The sequence below is a fragment of the Erinaceus europaeus genome, chromosome 11, assembly GCF_950295315.1.
Source record: "Erinaceus europaeus chromosome 11, mEriEur2.1, whole genome shotgun sequence".
In the NCBI taxonomy this organism is placed as follows: Eukaryota; Metazoa; Chordata; class Mammalia; order Eulipotyphla; family Erinaceidae; genus Erinaceus; species Erinaceus europaeus.
In genome coordinates, this window is record NC_080172.1 from 31071336 (window position 1) to 31086665 (window position 15330).

At 38.0% G+C, this 15330-nt stretch overlaps 1 protein-coding gene across 2 annotated transcripts in view; it reads right to left on the reverse strand.

The window, feature by feature from the left end:
* EFNA5 (ephrin A5) overlaps positions 1–15330 on the reverse strand; it is a 367643-nt gene that overhangs the window by 68728 nt on the left and 283585 nt on the right. The gene's annotated exons all lie outside the window — the stretch shown is intronic.

Consider the following 15330-nt stretch of genomic DNA (forward strand, 5'->3'; position numbering starts at 1 on the left):
AGTTAAAATGCAAGCATAAACAACCAAATGTATATACACACAGTACACCATTTGCTTTGACTTTTAGGTTACAAAAGTTTAGTTTGTTTTAACTAATATGACTTACTCATCATTGTTCTTTTTTGGAACCCCAATAGGTGTGAAACAGTTGTTATGTATGCAACTTTATAAAATCAGTATGAATGATTTTAAAACCCATTTTTAGCTAGTGAGAAAATTCTCTGAGTCCTTAGAAGGTTCCTTACACAAACTTATTACTGCTGAAATACAACACCTATAAAATTATATAACATTAAAGTGAGACAGTCTCAGCATGAGCACTTCCCAGTGATAGTGAATCTATTCCATTTTTTGACATCTTTGAAAGTTTTTTAAAGACAGTTTTTTTTTCTTGCCTTGAGCATAAATTAACTTCTGTTTAAAGTCTATCCAGTGATCCTACGTCTGCTACCTGAAAATACAAAGAACAAATGTAACTCCCCTTCAACCACAAAACATTTGAAGAGGTCTGCTATATCTCTCTGTATCTTGTCTTCTCCAGATGTAAAAAAAATCATGATTCCTTTGATTATATCTGGTATAATTCCCAGTCTCCTCATCATTCCATTTTCTTGACCCTCCTCAAGTTCTTTATTTCCCAGAATTCTCCATAAACCTCAGTAATTAAACATAACAAAGATCTCTACGAGGTAGTAGCACTACTATGACCTTCAATCTTTGTGCTAAGTGTTCATTGATAATAGTGAGATTCTCTTCTGAGGTCGTATGTAGTCAAGAAAGAAAGTACTGCTTATTTTTAATGAAGACATTGATAGACTTAATGATCGAGTCTGCTATTGGTAAGATTATAAACCATTCTGAGGTTCAGTTTTTTCATATGTAAGTTAGGAAAATAATGAAAATCTGCCTTGCTGACCTTGTATGACTGCTTCAAGCTTCAGATAAGGATGGGTATGAAAAGTACTGTGTGGATACAAAGAGTTGTTAATATAACTTGGATATTTTCAAATGTTTTAAATTAAATTTAGAATAATAATTTTAACGACAGCAGCGAGAGGATATACAAATAATAAAAATGATCCTTACATTTTCTCTTTAAGATAAATCTAAAGAGAAAGGAAATAATATAAAAATCCTTAATTCTGTCCTAAAATATCAAACAACTTAAGTACAGAAACTCCACTGGATCTAGTCTTTTGAAAAGCAGCATGTTCTTTTATACAAGGAGGATAATATGACTAGATCACTTCAGTTAAAGGGTCACAAAATACATAACCATTTTTAAAATGAAAAAACCTTGGAAGTATTTATTCCTTTATATTTACAATGATCATGAAACTAGGTTTACTTTTTCTTCATTACTGGCAAACAACGATTTGTCAAGATACAAGAAAAGCCTGTGTTGCTTTTAAAAGATTTTTGAACATCAAGGTAACATCACTGCCAAAGTACAAAGAAAAGACACTGCAACATTCAGATAAAAGGGTACTGGGATATGAATCATCAGCACTCAGGAGTAGCCTGACAGCCTTGGATGAGAGCCAGACAAGAACTGCAGCAGAAGGCAATGCCCAGATGCACTTTATATTATTATATTATTATTACAGATTTTAAAGACATTCAAGGGGGAATTTTTTTCCTTTCCCAAAGTGTCACTCATTTTAGCTTCTACTTTCACCCGACAGTGCTTAGAGATGAAAAATCAAAATTAAAACTGCCACTGTCCAAGCCCATTCTGTTGCTGCTTTAATCTATAGATTGACATCGTTTTTTGATGCCTCGAATGTAGCTTCTTGTTCCAATTTTTATCTCCTCCTTTTTTTAATTTAATAAAATAAACCATGAGGTTTGAAAACATTGGTCAGATGTTGTCCCTTTCTAGTGATGTTTTACTTTTGTGTAGAGTATAAAATGAGTCACTATGGGGACTATTTCTAACATGTTATTTACCTCAGTAGTTAGTATTTGTATTCTTAAAAAAAATTATATGTTTAATTGGCCTTTTGTTGCCTTTGTTGTTTTTTATTATTGTTGTAGTTGTTGTTATTGATGTCGTCGTTGTTCGATAGCACAAAGAGAAACGGAGAGAGGAGGGGAGGACAGAGAGGGGGTGAGAAAGATAGACACCTGAAGACCTGCTTCACCACTTGCAAAGCGACATCCCTGCAGGTGGGGAGCCTGGGCCTCAAACCAGAATCCTTATGCTGGTCCTTGCGCTTCACCATGTGCACTTAACCCGCTGCGTTACCACCTGACTCCCTATTTGTATTCTTTTAACCAAGTAAGTTAATTTATTATATAACCAATTTACACTTCTGTAGCAGATCTTTACTTTGCATAAATTAGCTTACTAATATAAATTTCAAAGAATGGACAGCATTAATATAAAAGTAACATCAACTGAAAAGTCACAAAAGCACCTCTAAATGTACCCAATTGCAATCCAAAGGAAATTTTAGGAGTACATTTTTTTTAAGTGTCACTAGGATTATCACTGGAGCTCAGTACCTGAACGACAAACCCACTGCTCCTGGTGGCCAATTTCCCTTTTTTTCTTTTCTTTTTCTATTTTATTTGACAAGACAGAAATTGAGAGAGGAGGAGGATAGAGTGGGAGAGAGGAAGGCAGACACCTACAGCACTGCTACACTGCTCATGAAACTTCCCCCTTACAGATGGGTCCTTATGGTTTGAACCTGGATGTTTGCGTATGGTTATATGTGCATTCAACCAGGTATGCCACGGTCCAGCCCCAAGGGTTACATATTTTTCTTAAGATTTACTTATCTATTAAAATGAAAATGATATAGAGACAGAGAAGGAACTAGAACATCATCATTCTGACGCAAGAGATTCCATGGATTGAGCTCAAGACCTTGCACTTTGAAGTTGAAAGCTTTAGTCATGGGGTCATTGCATATACTTATAATAACTCAAATCATGGTCGCTGCCTAAAAAGTAGCAGGAACCTACTCTTTTCATATCTTATACTAGAGAAGCATATGTGTGTTGTGTTACATTATCTCATTTTTATTTCCACCACAAATCCTTTAGAATAGATACTTTTTGTACATCCACTTAAATATAAGAAAGCTGACAGTAGTAAAGCAAAGGGATATTTCTCAGTTTAATAAAGGGAGAGAGAAAGAGAGAGAGAGAGAGAGAGAGAGAGAATAAATTCTGCTACTTGCAACATGGGTGGATTTGAGGGATATTGTGCTGACTGAAGTTAAGCACATGGAGATATACAAACACTGATTTCACTCATATGTGGTAAATTAAGAAACCAAACAAACAAGTGGACCAAATAAAACAAAACTGAACTTTTTTATTTCTGTCATAAAAACAAACTAGTCATCAACAAAAGGGGATTGAGAAAAGGAGTGGGAACATCAGGTAAAAGGGGGTCAACTTTATGATGTCATATGGAATTTGACTTCTACGGGTGAACTAGAAGCATCACAAAATACAGATGCTAGTACAAAAAGTGGGTGTGGCCTAGAACCATACCCCAGTGAACTTACAATCTTGTAGACCATCCTTAAATGATTACTGATTTTTGAAATTTAAAAAAAAATGGCGAATTTACATATACATGAGTCTGAACTTCAAACCTAGCAGTCAAGTTATGTGTTCTTATACAATTGGGAAAAAGTGCAGGCAGAGTTCAAATTCTAGTCTGACCTCAGAAAGGAAGATCTTTATTATGTTATTTTCTGAGAGGCTAAATTGCTAATGACAACTTTTAGGTCTACCCTCTATCTATTAAAGGGATGATTTTCATTTTTGAAGGGGTTTCATTTACTCATGGAACAAATATTTGCTGCACTCAGGATCTACTGTGTTTGGATTTTATATATGCTGCTACATGAAGACCTTATTGGGTAGTTATAATTGATTTCATTTTACCAGTAAGAAAATGACATTCAAAGTACTTGTTATCCTCTTAGGTGAATTTTTGTCTTAGTAATTAAGTAGCAGAGCTAGGATTCTGACCCATCTTTTAAGTGGCTCTGAAGCGCTTAGGCTTCCCTCCTAACCACAAAGGCTTCAAAGCTTTTCCAGTTGTGATAGATAGATAGATAGCCTCATCTGATAGAGCCTTCTTAAGGACATCTGTGCCATTTGGTCACCTTACATTTATACTGGCCTAGGAAAGCTGCAAGGTCTCTCAGCATCGCTCTCTTCCCCACTAGAATGATCTCAAAGTCCTAAACTGAAGGCTGAAGCATCACTATTCAAATCGTAAGGCTAGCTCCTTATTCAAATTATTCCAATCTTTTTCTTAACCAGAACACTACTCAGGTCTGGCTTATGGTGGGACCGGGGATTGAACCTGGGGCTTCAAAGCCTCAGGCATGAGAGTCTTTTTGCATAACCATTATGCATTATCTCCCCTGCCTCCAATCTTTCATAGAATAAATCTTTCATAGTAGTCATTCACATAAATGGATTTTTCTTCTTCCGTCTGCAGTCTGCTTTTGTAAGCTCATATTAAAAAAGTAAATTCACTTTTAGGAATAATGATTGCAGATGCCAATATTTACAAATGTGATGGGTAGCAGTACCACCACCTTAACACATCTGTAAATTTCCTGGACATGATCTTGTAAATATATACTTTTTAATTCCTTTCATTGTATCTGTGGTTCTCTACCTCTCTGAAAACACAGCACATTATAAACTACAAGAATTTCTGGCTGCACACCAATGAGCTAGCAATAATTACAATGCAATCTCTACTAAATTATCACAGTGGTTTACAAAGGGAAAACAAGCATAGCTCCACACTTAGAAAAGTGACTTGCTTGAATAAGATGACTTTTATCTTGACTATACTCTCACAGTACAAGTTTCAAGTAGATACTCCTTGTTCTCCTATGAGCTATATGATTACTTAGTTCAGTACTCCATAGAACACAAAATATTATCTAAACTCTATTATGGTAAGAATATATTGTATATATTTACCAACATTTGGCAGTAAACTTGTTAATTCCCCTACATTACAACAGGGTCACGCTAGTTAATCATGAAGAATAAAATACGGCGTGGCAACTAGTTCTCTGTAACCAGTTCAATGACCAAAAATGAGCTATGCAACATAATATAGTTCTTGACAATCCCAAGATTTCCTGAAGAGTTGATATAAAAACGGTACATTTTGTTCCATCAGAAACATCATCATAAACCCTCTCGTGTGCTTCTCCAGGACCTTGTACTCACTGTAGTGCAGCAATGATAGAGACTGCCCCACTCTTTGAAAAGAGGCTGGGTCAGCCTACTTTGTCACTCAAGGAAGACTGGTCCTGAAATGAGTGCAGTCTAGAATGTTCCCGGCTATGACCATGAACTGTGAGTTCAGACTGACAGGGATTCAGAGTTCCCCTACGCCTACACTGAACTTCTCTGTTCCAGACTCTTGGAAACAGAGTTGGCAGTCAGCTGAGGTCAAGAACAAACACCTCATCACAGACCCCTGCAAGCGTCAACCCAGCTTTGACCTAGCACGTTATGATTGGGCCCTCCTCAATCGCTATCGAACAGGCCATGGCCAGTGCGCCGCTATGTTCCATCGCTGGGGAGCCAGAGACGACCCGAACTGCCCCTGCGGCTCCGGACAGACTATGACCCACATAGTCAACGACTGCCACCTCTCCAGATTCAAAGGAGGTCTCGAAACTTTACATCAGGCTCAACCTGACGCTGTTGACTGGCTACGGAAGAAGGGCAAACACTAGAAGAAGAAGAGGTTGAAAGGCTCCTGTGCTAAATATGAATATGTATGGGCCCTGGGTCAGATTGACGAAGTAAACAATTAATAGTATTTATATACTTTCCTCATGTTTGTGATCTACTTTCTGCCGTAATCCAGTTAGAAAAGCCCTATTCTCAACTCTGACACCATCTTCCCAGACAATAATTTTAGTCCAGCTGCATACTAGCTTTCAAGCTCAGGCAAAAACTATTAAAGTCACAGGCCCCTTGGAATGTACCCACCTTCTTCCCACTCGAAGACCCATAATTTCATCTGCTATATTTCTACCTTTGGGTTCCTGTTTATTAAATAATTTGTCCTGCTTTATAACTTACTGCCTTTTAACCACCAACTTGCAGATGCTATTATGACTTCTTCCTGACTTCCCCGGCAGATAACCTCACTAATTAATGTGTCCCAAAGTTTCACTTCTCCATATCGCTAACTCACTAGGAAAGATAGAAACAAGCTAGGGGTCTGGATCAATCTACCAATATCCATGTCCGGTGGAGAAACAATTACAGAAACCAGATCTTCTACCTTCCGCACCTCATAAGGAATTTTGGTGCATAATTCCAGAGGAATAAAGAATACAGAACCTTCCGGGGTCAGTTGGCACAGCTGGTTGAGTGCACTTGTTACAAGGTGAAAGGACCTATGTTTAAGAACCTCCAGCCCTGCCTCCACCTGCAGGGGGGAAAAACTTTGCAAGTGGTGAAGCAGTGCTGCAGGTCAGTTCCTCTCTCTCTCTATTCAATAAATAAAGATTTTATATATGGAACCTTCCAGTGGAGAGGATTGGACGCATAATTATCTTACAACTTTGTTAACCATTATTAAGTCACTAATAATTTTTAAGTACATTTCAGGGACCAGGAGAAGGCACACCTGAAGAGTGCCACATTATCATGCTTAAGGACCCAAGTTCAAGCCACTGGTTCCCACCTGAAGAGAAGTGCCGGAGTGTGAAGCTGTGCTGCAGGTGTCTTTCTCTTATTTCTCTCTGTTTCTATAAGAAAGAAAAGATATCTCTCTCCCCCACCTCTCTCTATCCAACCTTTCTCTCTCTCTCTCTTTCTCTTTCTCTCTCTCTCTTTCTGGCTACTGATAGTAAAGGTGGCAATAGAAAGTAGGACTTGAGTAAACAGCAAGATGACTTAGCTGGTAGAGAAGAAAATTTGTATACCAAGTTTGATCCTTGACTGTGGCACATACCATAATAGCGCTCTAGTCCTCCTTACTCTAGAAATATAATTTTTTTTATCTTAGAAACTAACAGCAACCTAATTTAGGGGATAAGGAGTTACTCATTGTATAAGAGAATAGAATTTCCACAGCCTGAGATCCCAGAATGCTAGATTCAATCCATATACCATTAACCGAAGCTCTGACCTCTTTCATAAATTAAGTGCATGTTTAAAATATAAATAAATCGAAACTTGTCTTAATTTTCTCCAGTGTTTTTACCTGGTGGTATTACCAGCTAAACAATTTTGAGTATACATTTGAAACAATTATTACTATATCATTTTAACATAGAGAGGGTGAATCATAACTTGGATCTGAGAATTCAAATGGAACAAAGACAATGAAGGCAAGGTTAACATTCAGCAATTTGTGTTTCAGTTATCAAGAGTGTAGTATGCCCTTCAGCTTTGTACTGAACTAAATACCAGAGCATTATTTCACAGTCACAATTAGCATGAACCATACAGGCTTTGATCCTCCTAACTATTTTCAAACATGAGTCCCTGACAGAAGAGACACCCAATAATCAGGTTCTCTTGCTTTTAACTCTTCTTTGCTATAGTAAGTAGACATCACTTAGCTTTCTCTCTCAATGGATGGCTTTTCATATTATTGACCTTACTCCCTCCTCTATCACCATATGCTCTACTCTTGTGGAGATTGACAGCTGGAGAGGCCAAGTCCAAAGAATACACAGGTGGTGCCTTGGGTCTCAGGCTACAAAAAAAAAAAAAAAAAAGCAGCATCTTAATCACCCAACTCTGAGTTCATCTTTATCCACTTTTCCTGCAGTTTCCTCCTTTCCTTCCACACTCATTTACTAAAGCCAAAATGCATTTCATTTTAGTAGCTGCAAAAGGAAGGCTATGGTGCATATTTCAAATGTTCTAAATTGGCCTTTAGCATTATGTTGCTGGCACAGCAGAGAGCCTGAGTCCAGGGAACTATGTACTAAGGTATTTTAGCAAGCAGCTCCTGAGTGAAGTTTCTTCACTCCATAAATATAGAAACAACATTACTGAAAAGAGACAGAGTGGTTATTAGAGGTTGGGGAGTAGTGAGACACTTTAATCTGCCTTTCATGTGATATTTTAAAGGATTCAATAATGAAAATGTTATTTCTCATGAACTGGATAGTTAATTACTACATTTTAAATTTATTTTAATCTGTCAAAGGGGGTGATGTTTTAATATTCACATTTGAACAGACGACAATGTCACTTCTTTAATTACAAGGCAACTTAATATATTACATTCCGTAATTGAAATGTAAAAGAATGATATGATTTATGGTCAAAGATTAAGCAAATTCATCAGCTTAGGGTTCCTCCCAAATTTTAAACTAAATCTAGAGAAAGTATGTCTTGGCAGCACTGTTCTTTAATTCCACTACTATTGATTTAAAGGCTAATTTCAGAGTAAGATGTCTCTTTCAGCTAGAAAAATTTCTCATATGTCCTGAAGGGCTTAATGGGCCCTGCAATAGACATGAAATTTGGTTTATAAATGTGTTTTGTGAGGATTTGGGTGGGACAGCAGTCTCTGTTGCATAACACACTTCTTGTCTCCTTCTGCTCTCTCAGAACAGAATGAAAGCCTTATGGCTTTCATATTCTAAAATTGAATATGCTCAGTTTTTTTTTGGTTTTGTTTTTTTGTTTTTCTTCAGGAGGTGTAGCCTAAAAAAGCCAAACAGCAAATCATACTTGGAATAGATAAATAATGTTAGCATCATGGGTTACAGTAGGAAAATTTGCTTCTTTGGGAGCTGGGCAGTGGCATATCTGGTTAAATGCACACAATCCTATGCACAAGGAACCATGCAGGGAAGTTGTGGGGATGTGGTGGAGCCTGGCAGGGCTTGACCTGAGAAGTGAGTTCACCTGGTAAGTCTCTCTCTCTACAGAGGGGTTGAGCAAAAAGGGAGACACATAAACCTCAAAAGGTTGGCGGCCATGTAAGTCTTCCCTCCCCCACAAAAAAACATCCTGTGTCTTCCCGCCAGAGCCTGACATTCCTTAAAAACATTAAGCCTGCTCCACCCTACAGTCCCTGCTACTATGGCCTGTCCCTTTATTATCTACATATCAATCTTCTGCTTTGTCTTACAAATGACCAAAGGTCTCCTTCCTAACACCCCAAAGGGTATTGCTAATCCTGCCACTTGAACCCCTAGCAACAGTTGCTGGGGAGGTCCATACCATTCCCATCCCCTTTCTCCATACCTTTCCTAACCATGTATGGTATTGTCAAGCCACTTCCATTTCTGTCTTGTCTCTTCTGGGTCCTGAGCTGGAGGAGGGGTGCTTGGAGATAGAAAGGCTGACACTGGTCATTGCAGTTGGTGCCACGTGGCTTAACCAGGTGTGCTAGCGACCGACTCTGGGGCACTTGAATGAATAAAGATTTGTATTGCTTTGCCGCCAAGAGCTTAGTCCCTGCTTTATCTCTCGCGCGCGATGCTAGCCCGAAAGAACTGGGTTCAAGCCTTCGGTCCCCATGTGCAACAGGGATGCTTCACCAGTGGTGAACTATTTTAAAATGACATAGTGGGGGTTGTATTGTTAAATGGGAAACTGGGGAATGTTACACATGAACAAACTATTGTATTTACTGTTGAATGTAAAACATTAATTCCCCAATAAAGAAATAATTTTTTAAAATTTATTATAAATTTTAATATTTTATTAATAATTTTATTATTGCTTATTTATTGGATAGAGCCAGCGACAGAGAGACACCTGCAGCACTGCTTCACCACTCTCAAAGCTTTCCCCCTGTAGGTGGGCAGGGGCTCCAAACTGGGTCCTAGTGCATTGTAACCAGGTTTCTATTTTTTCTATATCCTCTTCCCCTCTCAATTTCTCTCTGTCCTATAGAAAAAAATAAAAGAAAAGAAAAGGAAAAAATGGCCACTCGAAACAGTGTAGAAGCAATATTAGCACTGAGGCCCAGCGACTGGAGGCAAAAAAAAAAAAAAAAAAAAAGCTTTTCTGATATCAAGTATCATATTTTTCCTTAAGGACTAAAGCCTGTCAGTCTTGGGTAATCAGCCTTCACTTTCATTCTTGGGATAGTCAAAGTCAAAGACGGTTTTACCACTATCAGGCTAGATGTTAAGACTGAATGAGGAAATACACAGGATTCAAATGCATCATTGCAGGTGTTCCAACCCAAATCTTCTAGGCTTTAGAATATACCACTAACAACTAAAACCCTCAAAGAAGTAAAGATCATATTATGAGAGAATAAAAATAAATTTCTGGGGTGTTTCTTATTATTTGTAGCCAAAATGCTGTACATTACATGATAAATATTTTTATCCAATTAAACACTGGATACCAACACAAATATTTAATGAAAACTTCACTAAATGTATCTATTAATGAGAACTCCAACTAAGTTATTCTACATGCTTGTTTCAGTAATTACAAATTCAGTATCACAAGGGCTTTGCCTTGAATTCAGTAACTGCTGGTGATGGCAATAAAACATAATTTACTTATCTAGATATTTACAGTTCATCAGTAGCTTACTTTATGGGTTGATCATTTATTTTCATGTTTGTGTACACGCTTAACACACCCCACTACCACCAACAACAACTAAAACTACTTACTCATATGAAATAGCAATGTATAAATTTCATATAGTTTTGCATATTGCTTTTCTGGTAGAAGTCCCATGTGTAAAACTGATATCTCCTAAGAGTAATAACTGTTTCAAATACAGGGTCCAACTGAATTTTCTCTCCTGCAGTATTTTAACTTACTTGGAGTTTGTTTTATTAGCTTGACTGAGGAGCTCCAAAGGAAACAAAGCATTAAACTGGCAGATCCTAAACAAGACTTTCCTTCAGGAAGGGACTGGGAGCTCTGGGTGACAGTCTAATTGCTTCTAAGACCCCAAAGAGGCCTCCGGCATGGAGTAAGAAGTGTCAAAATCAACAGGCAAAGTCAGCCAAAGAATTAACCAGACAGAGTTCTACAGACCCAACATATCACAGATCATTTCAAATGGTTTTCAAAAGGGATTAAAATAAAATAAAGCATTATTGTCTGGCAATTGGTATATGGTCTAACAGAGGTCACTTTCACAATATAAAATAGGCTCTTTCTAAACTTCTATTGGCCTGTTGTTTTTCTGATAAAGCTGTACTTCATGGCTAAGTTGTCCAGAGTTTTATGTCACAGTGAACACACAGAGCAGAGCACTTAATACAGATCTAGCAAAGGCAGACACAGGAAATCACTGAACAGGTTATCCAGCCACTGTCCTAGGAGAACAGGATTAAACACACTGATTCTGTTCAGGGAATGCAAGAGTCAACCGAACAAATAAACCACCTGCCAAACTGCTTACTTACATGTAGCCCTTTGGTATCCTATGGGGACTGAGTTATCCCATGGAACTGCAGACTGATTATAGTTCCAAAAATAATAAAATAAAATTAAGATCCACATAAATGCCCTTTCTACTAACCAACTCACATAATAATCTAATAGTTCATAAATAGCTAATGTACAAACACTGAAATACACACACACACACACACACACACACACACACATACACATGATGGCTGAATGATAAGTTGTTAGAATCACAATATCTAAATCTAAAATCTGGCCATGACTTATAAAACTTGGGATACCTGTCTTATAAAACTTGGGATACATGACGTATAAGACTTGAGACCTGGGAGTCGGTCGGTTGCGCAGTGGGTTAAGCGCACATGTCACAAAGCACAAGGACCGGTATAAACTTCCCGGTTCAAGCCCTGGCTTCCCACCTGCAGGGGAGTCAGTTCACAGGCGGTGAAGCAGGTCTGCAGGTGTCTATCTTTCTCTCCCCCTCTCTGTCTTCCTCTCCTCTCCATTTCTCTCTGTCCTATCCAACAACGACGACTTCAATAACAACAATAATAACTACAACAACAATAAAAAACAACAAGGGCAACAAAAGGGAAAATAAGTAAATATTAAAAAAAAACTTGAGACCTACATGATAAATAATTATTCTTGTTAATTCATAGTTCAACAAACAAAAAGTAATAAGTTGAAAAAAAATTTATTACTTCCTTTTACAATTGTCTCTATAGGTCGTGGGGAAGTACATGTTTCCCGGGGGATGATGTTAGAGCACAGGAATAATAATAAGAAGGCACAGTAACAATAATGTTTCATGTTAGGATATAAAGCAGAAATTGTTATTGTTTCTATGCAAAATGACATGTGAGGATTGGCACTTTTTTTGATTGACTGGAACACTGTGAGCAAGTGAATACAAAACCACTACCAGTCATAAGAATGAAGATCTGAAATTTTTAAATTTCAATGGCAGGGGCTGAGGAGCAGTGAATCTGGTAGAGTGCATACCCCACTATGTGCAAACAGCTGAGTTCAAACCTCTGGTCCCCAAATTCATGTGTGAGTAGGTTATGAGAGGTGAAGTAGTGCTGCACAGCTTCCTTTTTCTCTTCTAATATTTCCCTTTCTATTTCTCTGTCTCTGTAAGAAAGAAGAGGAGGAGGAAGAAGGAGAAGAAGGGAAAGAAGAAGAAGAAGAAGAAGAAGAAGGAGGAGGAGGAGGAGGAGGAGGAGGAGGAGGAGGAGAAGGAAGAAAAGGCTACTGGGAGCAGTGGACTATTTGTGCAGCACTGAGCCCTAGCAACAGTCCTGGTAGAAAAAAATAAAATAAAATTTGATGGTGGATGTATTCCTATAAATATAGAATTGATTCAAGGTAGATGCATATGTTTAAAAGAAAACCAGGGCTGAATTGAAAGGATTTCACTATAATTACTATTATAATATTCTTCTGTAGGTTTCTCTTTTCTGAGTTAGTGATAGAGTTTATTCATCTCTGTATCACCAACATTTAGCATAATGTCTGCATATAGTCATGATTTGATAGATGTCCACAGAAGGAAAATCATCGCTGAAGATTATCAGAAGCAGTACTTAAAAATAGGAAAATTATGTTAACTGCTCAATAATTTCCTTCTGTGTTCTGGATCCCAAAATAAAATTTGAAAATAATATTGTAAACGAAGGTCAAGATCAGGAAACAAAATAATAATGGCCTACCGCAAAAAGGGAAATGATAATCAGGACTGTTGTTCAAGCAATACTAGAAAATTATGCCTAGCCGAGTAGACAACTTAAGCACCTAAGGCAGAATGAAAGTTTCTCTCTTGTCATTAAGTCTTCTATTCAATTACCATTTATCGGGGTAATTAAACACTGGAAAGTGATGCCAGGCTAATTGTTAGATTATGATAATTACACGTCTTTGCTATGCTACAGCTGATCAAAATAAGATGTGGTCCTGTGCACTTAGCTGAAGCTCTCTGTAATCGTCAGACTTTCATAGAGCACTAGGCCATTTATTACTAATTCATTACAAATCAGGCAGAGAAGCTTATTATTTGTAATGCTTCTTTGCCCCCCCCCCCACATAGTCTCCTGAAACAAGACTCCCAAAAGGTTAAGCACAAACTGCTGCCTCTCATTGGCCCATTTCCATCCCAATTACACAGCTGAGCAACATTAGGTGCCTCTATTTGAGAGGGTTCATCAGACTGCTTCACAAAATCCTTCCACCGCCCATTACATTGGCACATCCAAGGCTCCTTTTCAGCTTCTGCCAACCACTGTTCTCCTTTGAGCTGTGTCTCAGCAACCATGAGTTGGAAATCATGAGGATCTTTTGGTTCTGAAGTTCCCTTCTGCTCAGGTCAGGCCTGGACCAGACCCGGAGAGGCCTAGGGTTTGCTCTAGTGAGTAGGAGTCATGGGGGACACAAGAGTGTACCCTTCTTATCAAGACATCTAATCTCTTATTTCTCAAGTCAGGGTCAGGAGAAAAAAAAAGCGACTCTCTCAGGAATTGTCCAGAATTACTTGGAAACTACCAGGGACTCAAATCTACATAGAAAAAGACTGGAACCAAGAAAATGTCTATGGGCAGTTCTGGGGATGAATTAGTTTAGAGAGTTCGTACCTCTAATGGCTACTTGCGGCCATTGTTGGAAGGTGGGAAGGAAAACTCATATTTGAGATTCTTCATTTAACTTGATCCCTGAGTTTTCCTTTATAACTATAATTAAAATGTGTTCATCTGGGCCCTTACTATGTGAGGACACTCTATGTGTCATGTTGAAAGTTTATTAACTGCACAGTTCACATTAGGGTCTGGTTCTATCTTGGGACTAATCCCCATCGTGACTATATCTGGACCATGGACCTTTCTGGAAGTAATTATGATTAAATGATGGGGCCCTAAGGTGATAGAATTAGTCTCTCTCTCTCTCTTAAAGAAGGGACTACAAAGTATGTCTCTCCTATTTCCTATGTAAAGAACAGGCAAAAAGATGGCCAAAAAAGACACCTTAAGTCAGAAAAAAAAGAGCACTTACAAGAAAGTTACTGTTAGGCCTTGGTGTGGAACTTCTGTTCTCCAGGATAAAGAGGAAATAAGTTGATAATGTTTAGGAGACCTAATCTTATCTGTTGTTACAACAGCCAGAGCAAACAAATACAGCTGAAAATTTTAGTTAATGACAGAATTGGAGTGAAACGGTATTGAATTACATCATTGCTAGGAATTTCAGAAATGCAAAGAATGAGTAAAAAGCCATCAGTTAACGGTAACAAGGAAGGGGTTTTAGAGTAAGGAACTACAGAGTTAAACCTCTGCAAACACCACCCATAATCCCTCATCCCCCACCTCTACATACCTGAGGCCCTAACTTTCCATTTGCTTCTTAGAGAAAATGGTCTGATGAGTGAAGGTGCATTATTTTCCTAAGTAAATATAGCTGTTTTTTTTTAACTCAGAAATTAACTCACAGCACCACACACACACACACACACATACACACACACACACACACACACACACACATATACACACACACAACTTGTATTATCACTCAGTAACTGTGTTATCTCACTATTTCAGCAAGGCTTTCCCTTGAAGGTAGAATGAAGAGTGTTGTAGACAAATCACACACTCCATTTTACCCTTCTTGACCCTGGACGTTAAAACAGAATATGCCACTGCACTTCAAAAATCAGATTAAGTGTATTCAGGGAACAAAACAAACCATGAGATACCTTTGTCAACAGAATACATAAAACTGTCATTTTATGCACACATTTACTAGTGGCCTGTGGCTTAAGGCTGTGGAGATGGGGAACAAACACACTTCAATTTATCACATAAAAACCGTCTTGCACTACTTAGTATTATTATTTCCTCCCCACACTCATTAAAAGAATATTCATTCATACAGCTGGATCCTCTATTTACTTTTATAGCC